Consider the following 19,469-nt stretch of genomic DNA (forward strand, 5'->3'; position numbering starts at 1 on the left):
TGAAAATATTTTGAATAATCATTTTTTAAATGTTGTGGAGAAAATAGGATCTAGATCTTCACTAGAAGAGGCAAGGCTATTAATAGAAGAGGCCATACCTGCACAGTTTGAAACAGCTGTAATTCCACCAACCTCTCCCTCTGAAATCAGTAAAATAATAAACTCACTGAAAAGTAAAAGCTCTTACGGAATTGATGGCATTTCCAGCAAAGTACTTAAAGCTTGTTCCCCACAGATAAGTAGAATTCTCAGCCACGTATGTAATAGCTCTTTGGAGCAGGGTGTTTTCCCTGATAGACTGAAATATGCCATTGTAAAACCATTGCATAAAAAGGGGGATACGTCGGATGTCAACAACTACCGCCCAATCTCTCTTCTGACAGCTCTATCAAAAATTTTTGAGAAAGTAATGTATTCAAGAGTAGCCTCCCATATTTGTAAAAATAAAGTACTAACAAAATGTCAGTTTGGTTTTCAGAAAGGCTTTTCAACAGAAAATGCTATATATGCTTTCACTGATCAAATATTAAATGCTCTGAATAACCGGACATCACCCATTGGTATTTTTTGTGATCTCTCAAAGGCCTTTGATTGTGTAAATCATGGAATTCTTTTAGATAAGCTAAATCATTATGGTTTGAGTGGGGCAGTGCACAAATGGTTTAATTCATACTTAACTGGAAGAATGCAGAAAGTTGAAATAAGTGGTTCGTGTAATGTTAAAACAGCTGATTCCTCAAACTGGGGTGCTATCAAGCACGGGGTCCCACAGGGTTCGGTCTTAGGTCCTTTACTGTTCTTGATATACATTAATGACTTACCATTCCACATTGATGAAGATGCAAAGTTAGTTCTTTTTGCTGATGATACAAGTATAGTAATAACATCCAAAAACCAAGAACTAAGTGATGTAATTGTAAATGATGTTTTTCACAAAATTATTAAGTGGTTCTCAGCAAACGGACTCTCTTTAAATTTTGATAAAACACAGTATATACAGTTCCGTACAGTAAATGGCAAAACTCCAGTAATAAATATAGAATTTGAACAGAAGTCTGTAGCTAAGGTAGAATTTTCAAAATTTTTAGGTGTGTCCATTGATGAGAGGTTAAACTGGAAGCAACACATTGATGGTCTGCTGAAACGTCTGAGTTCAGCTACGTATGCTATTAGGGTTATTGCAAATTTTGGTGATAAGAATCTCAGTAAATTAGCTTACTATGCCTACTTTCATTCACTGCTTTCGTATGGCATCATATTCTGGGGTAATTCATCGTTGAGTAGAAAAGTATTCATTGCACAAAAACGTGTAATCAGAATAATTGCTGGAGCCCACCCACGGTCATCCTGCAGACATCTATTTAAGGATCTAGGGATCCTCACAGTAACCTCACAGTATATATATTCCCTTATGAAATTTGTTGATAATAATCCAACCCAATTCAAAAGTAATAGCAGTGTGCATACCTATAACACCAGGAGAAAGGATGATCTTCACTATGCAGGGTTAAATCTGACTTTGGCACAGAAAGGGGTAAATTATGCTGCCACAAAAGTCTTTGGGCACCTACCAAACAGCATCAAAAGCCTGACAGATAGCCAACTAACATTTAAAAATAAATTAAAAGAATTTCTAGATGACAACTCCTTCTACTCATTGGCTGAATTTTTAGATATAAAGTAAGTAAAAAAAAAAAAAAAAAAGAAAACTTAATCATTAGTGTCATGCAATATTTTGTGTAATGTAATTTCTTGTACAGACATCTTTTATTAACCTGACACGTTCCACATCATTACGAAGTGTCGTATTCATGATCTATGGAACAAGTATTAATCTAATCTAATCTAATCTAATCTAATCTACACGCCATCCAATCTCTGTTTGACTCAATGCCCAGGCGTATCAAGGCAGAGATGGTTGTTCTGGGTACTGATTTCTCAGGATCTATGCACCCAAATTGCCTGAAAATTTCATCACATGTCGGTTCTAGTATAATATATTTGTCCAATGAATACCCGTTTATCATCCGCATTTCTTCTTGGTGTAGCAATTTTAATGGGCAGTAGTGTGATATATTAAAGGTGCTTGTCCGGAATGCAGCCGTTTATGAGAGTGAAGTGAGAGTGGTAAGCAGTTCAGTCAAAAGGAAAATAGGAGCTTTTGAAATGTGGTGCTGCAGAAGAATGCTAAAGTTAGGTGGCTAGGTGACGTAACTAATGACGAAAAGAAGAAATATGTGACACAACTAGACTAAAAGAAGAGATCGATTGATAGGGTCATATCAGACATAAATAAATAATCTGTTTAGAATTGAAAGGAATGTGGGAGGTAAAAGTCGTAGAGGGAGATGAATACAGCAAACAAGTTCAAATGGATGTGTGTTTCAGTAGTTCTTCAAAGATGAGGACTCTTTCTCAGATTATCCTTCCGTGGAGAACTGAATCAAATCAATCTTTGGATTGAAGACCGCACCAACATACCTACATTAGTTTAGGGATGCTACGTAACAATACATTCCGCAGGAGTCGAACGCAGCCGTCGTAGGAAGTGTCAGTGAGCGCCGTGGCAACTTAGGCCGATGTCGTCTGCCAATAAGATACTAGTGGGCGCGATCAGTATGGAGGAGAGGCCTCTCGTTCGTGATCGTCTGGCCGCGCCTAAGAAAAACCTTCTCTCAATCGGCTGTTGGCAAAATCGAAGTGCCAGATGGCTCGCTCCCACGACAGCGAACGTATAACGCACTGGAGGCAGCACAACGATTTGAGAAGAAGAGATTCATCTAGACCGGGTTACTGGACAGAAGTGGGACAATTGTGATCATACTGGAGTTTTTTTTCCGATTGAAATTCCCTTTTGACCCTCTGGAGTCTCGTTTTTCGTACTTTGCTGGAATATTGTCTAGAAAATACAGGAATGGAAGGTTAAACAGACTACAGCAGATTCCTTCGCTGCCTCTGAAGGTTCAGATGTCGTTGGGATGTTCGTCTACAGTCGTCCCTCCTTCATACTGAAGTGTGAGCTTTTCACATGCGATCGCCTTGGCATCCGTTGACTGACCCTTTCACATATAAAGAGCAGCCAGGAAAGCAGGAGCGTACAAGTAAAAGAAGTATTCGTACTACACTACTCACGAACTGCAACGTTTTACCCCCTTTCCTAGCAGACGAGCGTACTTTGCTTTGACGTAGCAAACAGCAGCACTGGTTGACAACATTGTGGTATGTCGCAGCATGTGATGTTCCACAAGGCACTCGTGAAACAAGGAAAAATAATAACAATGGTGATATCACCAAGATGAGATGAGGAAAGCAATATGTATTACATTCAATAAGCCATTAATAAAGGATGAGAACATGTCTTCAGACAAGAAATTTACATTGGAAATCGGCACAGTTTGAAAGCTTCGAAATTAAAGCATTAGTCGGACACATTGTTACTGAAGTTACCAGCCCGAGGACTCGTTTCATTTAGCTCTCCGCGTTATTCTATCCTCTTCATCGCTACGTAACTACCGCTACCTACTATATATTTAATTGAATCTTCTTCCTGTTTTCAAGCCTTGGTGTTCCTCTCCCATTTTAACCCCCACCATTGCCAAATAAATCAACATAGCTGTGGTGTCCTACCCACTCGTCTCGTATAGGGTGCCAAGGATGCTGCTTTCTCGGAATGCTATACAACAATTCAAGCAAATGACATTCGTAGTTTTATTTCAGTAAAGTAGATTTACAATACTTAACTTGTTTTGCAATGGTGTCGCAAGCGATGGGCCACATGCAATATAAATCAGAGTTCTTTGCTATATGCAGTGTTCATGCAAGTTTGTCACACAGTTTGTGGATCACTAATAACTACTATCGTAGCACTCTTTGCCAGGCCGTGCTAATACTCTTCGAATACTGCCACTAATGGCCGGCCGAGGCTGGCAGGAGCGGCACCTAAATTCACTTCGGCTAGATGCTGCTCCTATTGTGCTGACGTCCTGGTCAGCGCACTGTTGGCCGACGTCGTTTCACTGCCTTCTCTTCTCTTGAGTTCTGCATCTTCGTTCCGGCGCTTGTGGTTATGCCAGAAAAATAACACTTTCATAATTTTTCAGGGATATTTTACAAAGAGGTCCATATTCAGAAATGAAAAGACTGGCTATGGACAGACAAAAGTGGAAGAGGCTTAACCCATGACAAGATCTGACGTAAGGCACAATACCATACTGCTACCACTAATGCCTCATGGTGCATCCTATCAATATAACCATTCTTTTAGTCAAGTTATGCTATACGGCTCTGCTCTTTCGAATTCCATTCAGCTCCTCTTTGTTGATTTATAGATTCACTCATATGTTGTTTAGGATTCTTCTGTACCTGCACATTATAAAAGCTTTTATTTTGGCCGTAGTATTTATTCTCCAAGTTTCATTTCCATACAGTATAACCCTCTAAACTTCCTCTCTACCTTCATCTCCGGCTCTCACCAATTTGAGGTTGATGAGAAGTTAAACTATAATCTTTTGCTGGTGGTAAGTTCCTATGGGACCAAACTGCTAAGGTGATCTGTCCCCAGGCTTACACGCTATTTAATATAACTTAAACTAACGTACGCAGGGGACAACAAACACACCCATGCCCGAGAGAGCATTCTAACTTCCGACGGGGAGAGCCGCAAGAACCGTGGCAAGGCACCTCATACCTCGCTGCCACCCGGCGCGGCTATAATCTTTCAGCCCTCCTTGCGGACCTTTGGTACAGAGCCGAGTGGAGGGTCTAAATCAGAGGCTGAGACTGTTCTGCGACCATAGGGTGGTGGGGTTTCGGATTCCACTGGATAGGTCAGGAGTCCACTACACGCAACAAGCGGCTACACGGGTAGCAGGGGTAGTGTGGCGTGGGCTGGACGGTTTTTTAGGTTAGATGGCCTCGGACAAGTACAGAAAGGGCAACAGCCTCAACGGGTGCGGGGCAAAGTCAGGACATTCGGGGACCAAGCAGCAATCGGTATTGTAATTGTAAACTGTCGAAGCTGCGTTGGTAAAGTACCGGAACTTCAAGCGCTGATAGAAAGCACTGAAGCTGAAATCGTTATAGGTACAGAAAGCTGGCTGAAGCCAGAGATACATAAATTCTGCCGAAATTTTTACAAAGGTACAGACGGTGTTTAGAAAGGATAGAGTGCATGCAACCGGTGGTGGAGTGTTCGTCGCTGTTAGTAGTAGTTTACCCTGTAGTGAGGTAGAAGTGGATAGTTCCTGTGAATTATTATGGGTGGAGGTTACACTCAACAACCGAACTAGGTTAATAATTGGCTCCTTTTACCGATCTCCCGACTCAGCAGCATTAGTGGCAGAACAACTGAGAGAAAATTTGGAATACATTTCACATAAATTTTCCCATCATTTTATAGTCTTAGGTGGAGATTTCAATTTACCAGATATAGACTGGGACACTCAGATGTTTAGGACGGGTGGTAGGGACAGAGCATCGAGTGACATTATACTGAGTGCACTATTCGAAAACTACCTCGAGCAATTAAACAGAGAACCGACTCGTGGAGATAACATCTTGGACCTACTGATAACAAACAGACCCGAACTTTTCGACTCTGTGAGTGCAAAACAGGGCCGTTGCAGCATCCCTCAATATGGAAGTTAATAGGAATATAAAAAAAGGGAGGAAGGTTTATCTGTTTAGCAACAGTAAGAGAAGGCAAATTTCAGACTACCTAACAGATCAAAACGAAAATTTCTGTTCCGACGCTGACAATGTTGAGTGTTTATGGAAAAAGTTCAAGGCAATCGTAAAATGCGTTTTAGGCAGGTACGTGCCGAGTAAAACTGTGAGGGATGGGAAAAACCCACCGTGGTACAACAACAAAGTTAGGAAACTACTGCGAAAGCAAAGAGAGCTTCACTCCAAGTTTAAACGCAGCCAAAACCTCTCAGACAAACAGAAGCTAAACGATGTCAAAGTTAGCGTAAGGATGGCTATGCGTGAAGCGTTCAGTGAATTCGAAAGTATAATTCTATGTACCAACTAGGAAGTTCTGGTCTTACGTTAAATCAGTAAGTGGCTCGAAACAGCATATCCAGACAGTCCGGGATGATGATGGCATTGAAACAGAGGATGACACGCGTAAAGCTGAAATACTAAACACCTTTTTCCAAAGCTGTTTCACAGAGGAAGACCGCACTGCAGTTCCTTCTCTAAATCCTCGCACAAACGAAAAAAATGGCTTACATCGAAATAAGTGTCCAAGGAATTCAAAAGCAACTGGAATCACTCAACAGAGGAAAGCCCACTGGACCTGACGGAATACCAATTCGATTCTACACAGAGTACGCGAAAGAACTTGCCCCCCTTCTAACAGCCGTGTACCGCAAGTCTCTAGAGGAACGGAAGGTTCCAAATGATTGGAAAAGAGCACAGGCAGTCCCAGTCTTCAAGAAGGGTCGTCGAGCAGATGCGCAAAACTATAGACCTATATCTCTGACGTCGATCTGTTGTAGAATTTTAGAACATGTTTTTTGCTCGCGTATCATGTCGTTTTTGGAAACCCAGAATCTACTCTGTAGGAATCAACATGGATTCCGGAAACAGCGATCGTGTGAGACCCAACTCGCTTTATTTGTTCATGAGACCCAGAAAATATTAGATACAGGCTACCAGGTAGATGCTATTTTTCTTGACTTCCGGAAGGCGTTCGATACAGTTCCGTACTGTCGCTTGATAAACAAAGTAAGAGCCTACGGAATATCAGACCAGCTGTGTGGCTGGATTGAAGAGTTTTTAGCAAACAGAACACAGCATGTTGTTATCAATGGAGAGATGTCTACAGACGTTAAAGTAACCTCTGGAGTGCCACAGGGGAGTGTTATGGGACCATTGCTTTTCACAATATATATAAATCACCTAGTAGATAGTGTCGGAAGTTCCATGCGGCTTTTCGCGGATGATGCAGTAGTATACAGAGAAGTTGCAGCATTACAAAATTGTAGCGAAATGCAGGAGGATCTGCAGCGGATAGGCACTTGGTGCAGGGAGTGGCAACTGACCCTTAACATAGACAAATGTAATTTATTGCGAATACATAGAAAGAAGGATCCTTTATTGTATGATTATATGATACCGGAACAAACACTGGTAGCAGTTACTTCTGTAAAATATCTGGGAGTATGCGTGCGGAACGATTTGAAGTGGAATGATCATATAAAATTAATTGTTGGTAAAGCGGGTACCAGGTTGAGATTCATTGGGAGAGTCCACCAACAAAGGAGGTGGCTTACAAAACACTCGTTCGACCTATACTTGAGTATTGCTCATCAGTGTGGGATCCGTACCATATCGGGTTGACGGAGGAGATAGAGAAGATCCAAGGAGAGCGGCGCGTTTCGTCACAGGGTTATTTGGTAACCGTGATAGCGTTACGGAGATGTTTAACAAACTCAAGTGGCAGACTCTGCAAGAGAGGCACTCTGCATCGCGGTGTAGCTTGCTCGCCAGGTTTCGAGAGGGTGCGTTTCTGGATGAGGTATCGAACATATTGCTTCCCCCTACTTATACCTCCCGAGGAGATCACGAATGTAAAATCAGAGAGATTAGAGCGCGCACGGAGGCGTTCAGACAGTCGTTCTTCCCGCCAACCATACGAGACTGGAACAGGAAAGAGAGGTAATGACAGTAGCACGTAAAGTGCTCTCCGCCACACACCGTTGGGTGGCTTGCGGAGTATAAATGTAGATGTAGATGTAGATACATCCCTTCCTTCTTTCCCTTCGAAATTTGCATTTTTTGTCAGAGACAAGGAGACAAGCTAGTACCAAATCAACATTTCCTGTGAAACGCAGATTTACTACTTGGCACAAGATGGAGAACGAAGATTACCGTTTAACGTCCCGTCGACGGCGAAGTCCCTTACAGACAAAGCAAAAGGCTCGAGTGGGGAAGAAATTTGGTCGTGTCACTTTCAAAGGAACTCTCCTGGCAGTTGTCTTAAGGTGTGTTAGGAAATCGTGGGAAACATAAGACTTGGTGGCCGGACGTGGAATTGAACACCTGAACCATTGAATATGAAATCAGTTTGTCAGCACGTTACCTCACAGGGTTCCTAGCTCGGATCGTAATGTGGTACACAACTGTAAAGATCCTCCAAGCCATCTCAGGCATAACGCCAAAGGTTCGAACATGCGAGCGAATGAGGGGGCGGAGTTCAGATCCCCGTCTCGATGTCCAGATTTACGTTTACCTAAACGACATATGCGAATGCCGAAGTTGTTCCTCTGAAAAGTTCGCTGTCGATTTCCCTTCGCATTCTTGTCTGACCGAAGATCACGTTTCCTCTCTAGCGATCTCGACATCGGTGGGACGTGAATCCTAACCTTCCTACCATCTAAATATACAAGCCTTAAAATACGAAATGCGCTCCGATTTGCCTTATTTCATACTAGTTTGAGATGGTATTGCTGAAATTCTGTGCTCTAGTTTCTGAAAAGTCACCAAATATTAACGTTCATCAACGGTTAACACAGCGAAGTTAGTGTTCGTCTTTTTCATTGAACTATCACGTGAACCCTGAAATGGAACATGCCTAATGCCTTTCACTCCTGCTAATGCCATAATAACCACCGAACTGCTTTAACAAGCAGGTAGGACGCTGACTGAACAACACAAAACCCCATTATCTTTAAAACTGTTCCCACTTACGAAATTGTAGAAACGAAACACAAGGTTTACAAAAGGTGGACAAATTTGGGTACCTTCACTCTAATCTAAAAACTGATGACAGCATCAAAAACGATGAGAAAGATATGATTAAGGCGACTCTAACGCAATGGCAAGAGTTTACTGGTGTACTGTTCACAAAGTAATCTGAATCTATCTTTTTATTTTATATAGACGATTACCTTTATAAAACAAAAATATTCCTGGGAAACGTAAATAAGTGGACTTTTTTTTTTTGCAGTCTGGTGTAACAATAACAAACATAAACTGCTTCTAGCATTTTTTTTTAAATATATAAGACGATGACCACTCAGCTACCAGGGGAGGACATTTGATCAGGTAAACATCCGCAATTGAGGAAAATATTTATAGAATAAAAATGCACTTCAGTTTCTAGTTAATTTTCTTAATTTATTGCACGACCGGTTTCGAAGCTTAAAGCTTCACCTTCAGGTGCCACCAAACAATTATGGGGGTGTAAATTTGTGGCGGTAGGGCCAGTCAGTCACGGGGGACCACATCCACGTCAAACGAACGCATGGAAGCCTAAGACCAGCAATCATAGCGACCGCGTGGAGAGTACGACATGGGAGTGACTAACAATGAAGCGGAATTTTATCCTATAAACTTATAACTTTCCTTTAGAAGTCAGTTACCGTTACATTCCGCTTTATCAGATACTGCTGGACACTCTGAGTCATGTAATCACTTGTTCTCGCTCTCGGACGCGGGTTCGAACCGTCGTCCTCCCGAATGCAAGTCCAGTGTGCTAACCACTGCTCCACTTCGCTCGGTCATTCCGGCAAGGATCGTGAAGACAACCTTAAAGTAATCACGGTGCGCACGGAGGCATTTAAGAAATCGTTCGTCAGTTCGCTCCATACGCCATTGGAAAGGGAAGCCCTTACATGTGATAAGTACCCTGTGCCATGCATTTTACAGCTGTTTGTAGAGTACGTACGTCGCTGTAGATAAGTGAGCGGATCGAAGCTATAGCAGACTTTTCAATCCAGCAGCTGAATGCGTGCCGAGGGCCTATTAAAGAGTCGCTCTCGTAAATGAAAATCAGCATGGAACCTGCCAACGGTGAACCTGCGAAACTCAGTTGTCTTTATTCGTCCACGAGATCGAGAAGGTCTTAGAGCTCGGTGCCCAAGTTGATGCATTGTTCCTTGACTGCAGGGGGAACTTGAAACAGATCCGCACTGTCTTTTAATGAAAATAAGTACAAACTTACCGTGTATCGGACCGGATTTATGATTGGATCCAAGACTTCCTTGCAGACAGAACACGACTCGCACTGTTCACAAGGCATATAGTGACCTGACCCAGCTTCGCACTGTTGGCACTAAGTATCTTCGGCCTACTTGTTTGTAATATGTAGTGATGTACGAAAAGCTTTCTGGTGAATCAGTCTATTGCTGAAAACCATATCAAAATCCATACAATAGTGCCTGAGATTAGCCTTCACATACAGACAGAAAAACGCTGCTTGGGACTTCATGATATAAGTAGATAAGGGTCAAACTTTGCTTTACTGCTTTTCCCGCCTGCTCCCCAGCTGAGCAGTCCGTAGCAACCAGAGATGTCATTCCAAATATCAGTTAAATGTGGAATAAACATATGTATAACACAATCATCGTTACTACAAACAATAATTTATATCAACAAAACCTTAGTGGAAGACCGTTTAAAATCTCTACAGTTGTTCTTGAGATTATCCATAACATACAGATAGGAAAACACTGCGAGGGACTTTAATTTGTAATATTTATTGATGACTTAGCGGTTGACATCAGAAGTTACATAAGACTCTTTGCACATGATTCACTTGTCTACAAGAAGGTAGCATAGCCAGAAGACTGTAGCTAACTGCAGAAACACCAGCAGAGGCCTCATAACTGGTGCAGGAACTGTCAGTTGACCCAGAACGTAAATAACTGTAATGTACTGGACATAAAAACTGGCGAGAACCTCCACTACCGTTCGACTGCACTATAGTAGACTAAATACTGGAAATAACAAACACCGTATAATACTTAGGAACAACCACCCACAGAATGACCACGTAAAAAAAATAGCACGGAAAGCAGATACCAGACAGTGTCAGTCTTTATCAGAATCTGAAGGAGATATAATTCATACACAAAAGAAAAAAATTACAAATCACTCTTTCGAACGATTTATGAGTATTGTTCGTCACTCTGAGATCCTTACTAACAAGGAGAGGTTTGCAGTGGTGGTTCAAAATCGTTCAAATGGCTCTGAGCACTATGGGACTTAACTGCTGAGGTCATCAGTCCCCTAGAAATTAGAACTACTTAAAGCTAACTAAACTAAGGACATCACACACATCCATGCCCGAGGCAGGATTCGAACCTGCGACCGTAGCGGTCCCGCGGTTCCAGACTGTAGCGCCTAGAACCGCACGGCCACACCGGCCGGCCTGCAGTGGTGGGATAGGGTTTTTGAAACCATCTATACGTTTATGTAGGTTAATATCCCAAGTACCACACACTGCAGCTATTCACCCTGGCCGAGCGGTTCTAGGCGCTTCAGTCTAGATCCGCGCTGCTGCTACGGTCGCAGCTTCGAATCCTGCCTCGGGCATGGATGTGTGTGATGTCCTTAGGTTAGTTAGAAGTATTTCTAAGTCTAGGGGACCGATGACCTCAGATGTTAAGTCCTGTAGTGCTTAGAACCATTTTTATTCTCCATGGAGGGACCTCATCTGCGAGTAATTGATGAAAAAATACCCAAACTTTGTATGATAACAACTTGAAAAAGGTTGCGTACAATAGTGTGGTTGCATGGTGTAACTGACAGGTTAGTAGCTGCCACAGTTGAAGAATGAGGGTTCGAATCTCGCTAGGTTCAGCAACACCTTTTTTTAAATTTTGAAATCTTTATCGAAACGAATTTGATCATCATTATTAATGAGTTAATTGATTTAAATGTAAGTTTTTACTTCTATTCCTTTGTCCAATCATAATATGAACTTCTCCGTTGGCTTTACCCGAGCGAGGTGGCGCAGTGGCTAGCACACTGGACTCGCATTCGGGAGGACGACGGCTCAATCCCGTGTCCGGTCGTCCTGATTTAGGTTTTCCGTGATTTCCCTAAATCGCTCCAGGCAAATGTCGGTATGGTTCCTTCGAAAGGGCACGGCCAACTTCCTTTCCTAATCCGATGACACCGATGACCTCGCTGTTTGGTCTCCTCCCCCAAAACAACCCAACCATTGGCTTTCATTTTACTTCCTGTCACTCTTTTTTTTACACTTGAGGTATTTGTTTATGTGTTTTAATTAATTTTACCTATTAATTTCGACTTAATTCCCTTTGTTTTATCACCCTGTTTTTTTGTCCACATTATTGCAATCTTTATGTCTCGTTCTCATCTTGTCTGAATTTTGTTGTACTTATAAGCCCTTCTTTCATTTAAATCTTGATCTGCGTTACTTCGCCCAAAGTGTAATAGGTATTCAAGTTATGTTTCACATGTTTGTATGACGATTACAACGCAAAAAAACTGTGCATCTGGTAACGAAAAATACGTTTTTCACGCCACAGCACAGTCAATATAAATATATTAGTTAGTCTTTTGTTTTTTAACTAATAGACCGCTAACTTCAAATAATCGAATATGATAGCAGATAAATATAATCAAGTTGAGGTTCACAAAATTCTGGCTGGAGAAAAAAGACAAAGAAAAAATGAAACAAATTAAAAACGTTCATACAATGATTTAAATAATATGACAAAGGAGAATAAATAAAAAATTTACATTTAAACCAATTAATTGAATAAAAATGATAATAAAGATTTAAAAATAAAAAAACTGCTACATGTGCCGAGATTCGAACCCCCAACCTCTTGTACGAAAAGCTATTATCCTGTCTATTACAGCATCGTCTATTACTCAGAACCGAGGGCTTACGAGGGTGAATGACTGCAGGGTTTGATACCTGCAAATTTGATTTCAAAAAGTTGATCCCACCGCGGGAGCCTCTCTTTGTAAGTACAATTAATAGAAGAGACAGGAAAGATCGAACAGAGGTCAGGGCCTTGTTGTTGTTGTTGTGGTCTTCAGTCTTGAGACTGGTTTGATGCAGCTCTCCATGCTACTCTATCCTGTGCAAGCTTCTTCATCTCCCAGTACCTACTGCAACCTACATCCTTCTGAATCTGCTTAGTGTATTCGTCTCTTGGTCTCCCTCTACGATTTTTACACTCCACTCTGCCCTCCAATACTAAATTGGTGATCCCTCGATGTCTCAGAACATGTTCTACCAACCGATCCCTTCTTCAAGTTGTGCCACAAGCTCCTATTCTCCCCAATTCTATTCAATACCTCCTCATTAGTTATGTGATCTACCCATCTAATCTTCAGCATTCGTCTGTAGCACCACATTTCAAACGCTTATATTCTCTTCTTGTCTAAACTATTTATCGTCCACGTTTCACTTCCATACATGGCTACACTCCATACAAATACTTTCAGAAACGACTTCCTGACATTTAAATCTATACTCTATGCTAACAATTTGTACAGAAAGCAGGTGGCAGTTATAAGGGTCGAGGGGCCTTAGGTCACTGGAAAATTTAGTCGGTATTAGTCGGTACGAGAGCATTATGGAGATGCTCTAAAAGCTCAAGTAGCAGGCGCTACAAGAGAGACGCTGTGCGCCACGGAGAGGTTTACTATTAAAATTCCGAGACAGCACTTTCCGGGACGAGTCGGAATAAATATTACTTCGTCCAACATACTTCTCAAAATGGCTCTGAGCACTATGCGACTTAACTTCTGAGGTCATCAGTCGCCTAAAACTTAGAACTACTTAAACCTAACTAACCTAAGGACATCAAACACATCCATGCCCGAGGCAGAATTCGAACCTGTGACCGTAGCGGTCGCTCGGCTCCAGACCGCACGGCCACTCCAGCCGGCCCACATACTTCTCGCTAAATGACAGCAACGAGAAAATCCGAGAAATTAGAGACAATACGTTGGTGTACCGGCGGTCAGTATACGCATATGACAGGGTGGCTGAACTGGCACAAATCAAAGAAAAATTCGCATAATTTTGTTCGAGTTACACCACTGTTGTTGTGAAGCTTAGTACATACTGTGATGCAGTGTTGAGACTCATTAACACAGTTCTTTGTCGTGGCAGACTTCACCGTGGCACACAAAGAATCACGTCCACACGTAGGTTTGATTCAAGGAAAGCAGAAATCTGAAAATTGAGTCATCTGCTACGGCGCTGAAAGAACATATTAGTAACCGAATGAAAGTCGGTGAACTTGCTGAAGCACTTTTTCGGAAAACGTTTTACATGAAGCAAAAGAAGAAAGAAAAAAATCACATAGTTTGGATTCGCATGTGTTTTTGCTTGCAGTTTTTCTCAAACAACTGCAGGGAAACTCTTGATTACAAATATTTCATTATTCCAAGCTGAAAGTGTCATGTCACAGCCCGTTGACGAGGTTGTTTTCGTCATTGGTCATGTTTATTACGATACTTAAAAACTGAGTAACACACTGCCCGATGTTTAAAAAATTTGCGGCGAATGGACAGTCCGAATTGTAACTGGTAATCTGAAGTGAAGCAAAAATTGGCCTTCCAAAATTGTGGTAATATTTCAAAATGCTTCTCGCAACCACCTGTAAAAGTATTTCGAAATCTTGTGTATTCCTCCGCAAGGAATTTCTAAATTCCAACCAAGAAGATCATGCACATGTCTTTATGATTATGCCGTAGTGTATATGATCTGTAAGAAGCCTAAACCGCTTTCTCGCCATTGGAGGTTCGTTTCCCAGTCTTCTGTTTAATCTCAAAGTGTTCAAACAAATAACATCTTTTGCCTCACCACGCAGAGAATCGTGTTCGCCTCTTATGTTTCACTCGAGGAAAGCAGGAAGCCTAAAGCCGAATCATTTGCTGCGCTGCTGCAAAACTTCCTTTCTTTAAAGGAAGTAAAGCTGCTTAAATAATTGAAAGGCACAGGTTTCGGTCTCGCATATATTTTCGCTAGGCAGTTGTTCTAAAACGACTCCAATCAGTTAGATATCGTCCGTCCACGGTAGCTAGGTGGTCGCGCGACAGAATAGCAATCCGAAGGGCCCGGGTTCGATTCCCGGCTGGGTCTGATATTTTCTCCCCTCAGGGACTGAGTGTTGTGTTGTCTTAATCATCATCATCATTTCATCCCCATCGACACGCAGGTCGCCGAAATGGCGTAAAATCGAAAGACTTGCACCCGGCGAGCAGTCTACCCGACGGGAGACCGTAGTCACACGACATTTTACGTTTAGTTGGATATCACTTAGCCGACTCAAATGCCCTTAACGAGTTTTACCGGGAAAGGGGAAGGTGCAGGTGGAATCCGAAACACTTTTCGTCGTTTAGAGATGTATGCTAGCTAGCACAGTGAAAAATTTTTCCCAGCTAGGTTCGATTCTGCAACTTTTCGGTTCCTAGCCTAAAGTTCCACGTGATCCGAGCCCTCCAGAAATTGGTTCAAAATGCTCTGAGCACTATCTTAACATCTGAGGTCATCAGCACCCCTAGAACTTAGAACTACTTAAACCTAACTAACATAAGGACATCACACACATCCATGCCCGAGGCAAGATTCGAACCTGCGACCGTAACGGTCGCGCGGTTCCAGACTGAAGCGCCTAGGACCGCTCGGCCACACCGGCCGGCTCCAAAAATTCTCTGTCTTCAACGTAGGATGATCCACTAGAACATCAAACAAGATGCGAATTTGGGTACGCTTTGCTAAATCCAGACACTGCTGCTCTGCCGAATTACGGCCGCTGTTCGGTAGGGGCCAGTGGCATCGTTTCAAAACGATGCATCGTAATTCAGACAGGTTGTACGAAATGTTTATAAATTATGAACTAAAACATTCCCCGTGGATAAGTGTATCTGTTAGTGGAAACCGGATCAAAACGCCTACTCTAGTTCCTGAGAGTGGTCTGCACATACAGATGGCCGCTAGGAGATGACTTCGGTTTGTATATAGAAATGAAATGATGATATTGGGTTGAAGGTCAGTCATCCCCACCTACGGAAGTTCGCCACCGAGTTGCAAGTCTTTTCAGTTGATGCGACGCATTGGGTGACTCGCGGATAATTTCCAAAAATGATTGCCTATCGAACGCGTGGGCTCCTAACGATATATATCGAACGTGCGATTCGATGTCGACCATACGATAGTGGCGGCACGAATTATGGTAAACGTGTAGTGCGTTACCAGGGGAACATGTTTTATCGTTTTCGGTGTGAATAGCAATAAGTGAAAGCGTTGCAGTTTCGAGTTTGAGAGCCTAACAAGACTAAATCTACTTCCTCGTTTATACAGCGTGGAAGGTAATACCTCTTCCGATATCTACGAGTATATTTCTGCAACTTGGGGTTGCCTGGAAAAATTAACCTTACTGATACTATCCTGCTACCTCTGACTGACATAGCAAAAGTGTACCCATATTATAGGAAAAAGAATTTTTGCTGGCGGCTTACACAACACGAGCAATAGTGCACGGATAAGACGTGGCTGACGAGTAAAGTAAGTAAAGTTACTACTCCTACTTTCATTTGTTCGTCTTTTTCCGTTGCTCTAGTGAATATCCATAACTCGCGCCACCAGAGTCGTGTGGTCGACATTGAGTCGCACTTTCGATATATATCGTTAGGAGCCCAAGCGTTCGATGGGCAATCATTCTTGGAAATTACCGATTTGCGTGTCGATGGTGATGAGAAATGATGAGGACAACACAACACTCATTCCCCGTGGGGGGAAAATCTCCCACCTGGCTGGGAATCGAAACCGGACACTCTGCATAGCAGGAGAGAGAGGCCAAGACAGATTTAAAAACATAAATTCTTGTCCTGTTGAGAATGGGCTTTCTGATCATGATGCTCAGCTAGTTACAGTATATGACATAGCTCCATTCAGTAATTCAAAACTACCCTCCAAAGTTGTGCTTTCAATTAGTGACTCTATAATTAAAAATTTCAGGGAAAATCTTCAGCAGTTAGACTGGGATGAGGTGTACAAGGAACCCGATGCTAATTTAAAATTTAACTTACTTCATGATACACTTGTAAGAGAATTTGAAAACTGTTTCCCCAAGAAATTAGTCAAATCTAATTATAAGAAACCATGCATAATACTTTGGCTTACTAAAGGAATAAAAATATCTTGTAACCACTAAAGGAAACTGTATTTAACAACGAGAAAGATTAATGACCCAGAAACAGCCAAATATTATAAAAGCTACTATGCTACATTAAGAAAGGTTATTAAAAAGTCCAGAAGCATGTGCATCATGTCTGAGATTAATACCCCTGATAACAAAATCAAAACAATTTGGAATATTATTACAAGGGAGACAGGACAACCAAGAGAACAGGATGATGGCATCACCATCGAAGCAAATGGAAACTTCACAAACAACAAGCCAGAAGTCGAAAACATTTTGAATAATCATTTTTATATGTTGTAGAGAAAATAGGATCTAAATGTTCATTAGAAGAAGCAAGGCAGTTAATGGAAGAGGCCTAACCCACACCATTTGATACAACTGAAATTCCACCCACCTCTCCTGCTGAAATTAGGAAGATAATAAAACTTCGTGGCAGATTAAAACTGTGTGCCGGACCGAGACTCGAACTCGGGACCTTTGCCTTTCGCGGGCAAGTGCTCTACCACCTGAGCTACCCAAGCACGACTCACGCTCCGTCCTCACAGCTTTACTTCTGCCAGTACATCGCCTCCTACCTTCCAAACTTTACAGAAGCTCTCCTGCGAAACCTGCAGAAGTAAAGCTGTGAAGACGGGACGTGAGTCGTGCTTGGGTAGCTCAGTTGGTGGAGCACTTGCCCGCGAAAGGCAAAGGTCTCCAGTTCGAGTCTCGGTCCGGCACACAGTTTTAATCTGCCAGGAAGTTTCATATCAGCGCACACTCCGCTGCAGAGTGAAAATCTCATTCTTGAGGAAGATAATTAACTCTCTCAAGAATAAAAGGGGGTAAATTATGCTGCCATGAAAGTCTTTGGTCGCTTACCTAATAGCATCAAAAGTCTGACAGATAGCCATATAGCATTTAAAAGGAAATTAAAAGAATTTGTTAATGGCAACTCCTTCTACTTATTAGATGAATTTTTGATATAGTAAGCGAGTAATTTCCCCAACCCCCACCAAAAAAAAAAAAACAAAAAAAACAAAAACAAAAAAATATTAAGCATAATGTAATATTTTGTGTAGTGTAATATCTTGTATAGACACCTATCATTTCCCTGACACGTTCCACATCATTACGAAGTGTCGTATTCATGATCTATGGAACAAGTACTAATCTAATCTAGAGAGAGATGTAGAATATAACACCGCATTTAGTTTATTTACCTTGCTGAGAACTCGCAACCGGACTCGACCAGTGCGACGGCGCCTGCCGCCAACTGCAAGCGGCTGTGTGTAGGGTCTACTTCCGAACCCTCTCGGCCCTCCGCGTCGGGCGCCGTCGACCTACTGACTCTTGTGCTGTCTGTAGCGACGCCCGCATACGCTTCGCTCAGACAGCCGCCTCCGCCTCCGACGCGAGCACACCTGCCCCGCATGGGGGCGGCTGCCACGTGCCGTCCGCACCTCAGCTCCGCCCACTGCGTAAAAAAAAAAGAAACAATCATACGCAACGCTTTTGCCTCACCTGGAGTCTTCTGCTTCTACGGAACGATACTGCCCAAACACCAATTCCCTTCCTGCTAATCCTTTCCTTCATGTGGGTACATTTTTTGGAACATCATAAAACACTGTTAGAGATACTTCAAGAGAAGCTCAGTTGGTAGAGCACTTGCCCGCGAAAGACAAAGGTCCCGAGTTCGAGTCTCGGTCGGGCACACAGTTTTAATCTGCCAGGAAGTTTCACTTCAAGAGAGTTTATTCACTGATAGTGCCACAGCACACACTGATGACAATATGGTAATTGTACCCGGTCGCTTCAGACAAATGATGAAGAGCCGAGCCTTTAAATCAGTCCATTTGACTCAAACATAGTGTTCAGAGCAAACATTTAGAGCAGCTGCAAATAAAACAACGTACAGGGTGTTTTACAAAATGTGTCACATATTTCTGCAGGAAGTACACTACCGGTCAAAGGTTTTCAATCAACCATGATAAAAACCATTTAATAAAAGTTCAAATAAAACTTTCGCCTGCATCAGTCACTCTTTATTCCGTCCCACCACATGTTTCGAGAGTTTACACTCTGATACTATGTTACAAGTTTGCTAGCTGGATGCACTCTGTTGCTTGTTTCGGTTTCATTTTTCCACAAAAACGTTCAAATGTGTGTGAAATCTTATGGGACTTAACTGCTAAGGTCATCAGTCCATAAGCTTACCAATTACTCAACCTAAATTATCGTAAGGACAAAAACACACCCATGCCCGAGGGAGGACTGGAACCTCCGCCGGGACCAGCCGCACAGTCCATGACTGCAGCGCCATAGACCGCTCGGTTAATCCCGCTCTGCTTTTGCCACAAAAACGTATAACAGGCACTTGTTAGACTAATATGGCAATAAGATTATTTTAAACGGTGATGGAGTTTTTTACAATCTGTTTCAGTCCACAGAACCCTGCGGTTCGTCATAAATTTAATTTTTAACTTAATTTTTTCTCACAGAACACGAAGCACTGACATAATCGAACCAAATATCATAACGATGTAAAGATATAGTCCTTAT

General features: G+C 42.2%; 1 protein-coding gene across 1 annotated transcript in view; it reads right to left on the bottom strand.

Moving 5' to 3' along the window:
- The window catches only part of LOC126281336 (helix-loop-helix protein 3-like), an 85,742-nt gene extending 67,513 nt beyond the window's left edge, over positions 1–18,229 (bottom strand). The window contains exon 1 of the mRNA XM_049980216.1: positions 18,131–18,229. The gene's annotated coding sequence lies outside the window, so the exon portion shown is untranslated. The remainder of the gene's footprint in view (positions 1–18,130) is intronic.
- Positions 18,230–19,469: the final 1,240 nt, after the last annotated feature.

This window comes from Schistocerca gregaria, chromosome 7 (genome assembly GCF_023897955.1).
Source record: "Schistocerca gregaria isolate iqSchGreg1 chromosome 7, iqSchGreg1.2, whole genome shotgun sequence".
NCBI classification, from domain to species: Eukaryota; Metazoa; Arthropoda; class Insecta; order Orthoptera; family Acrididae; genus Schistocerca; species Schistocerca gregaria.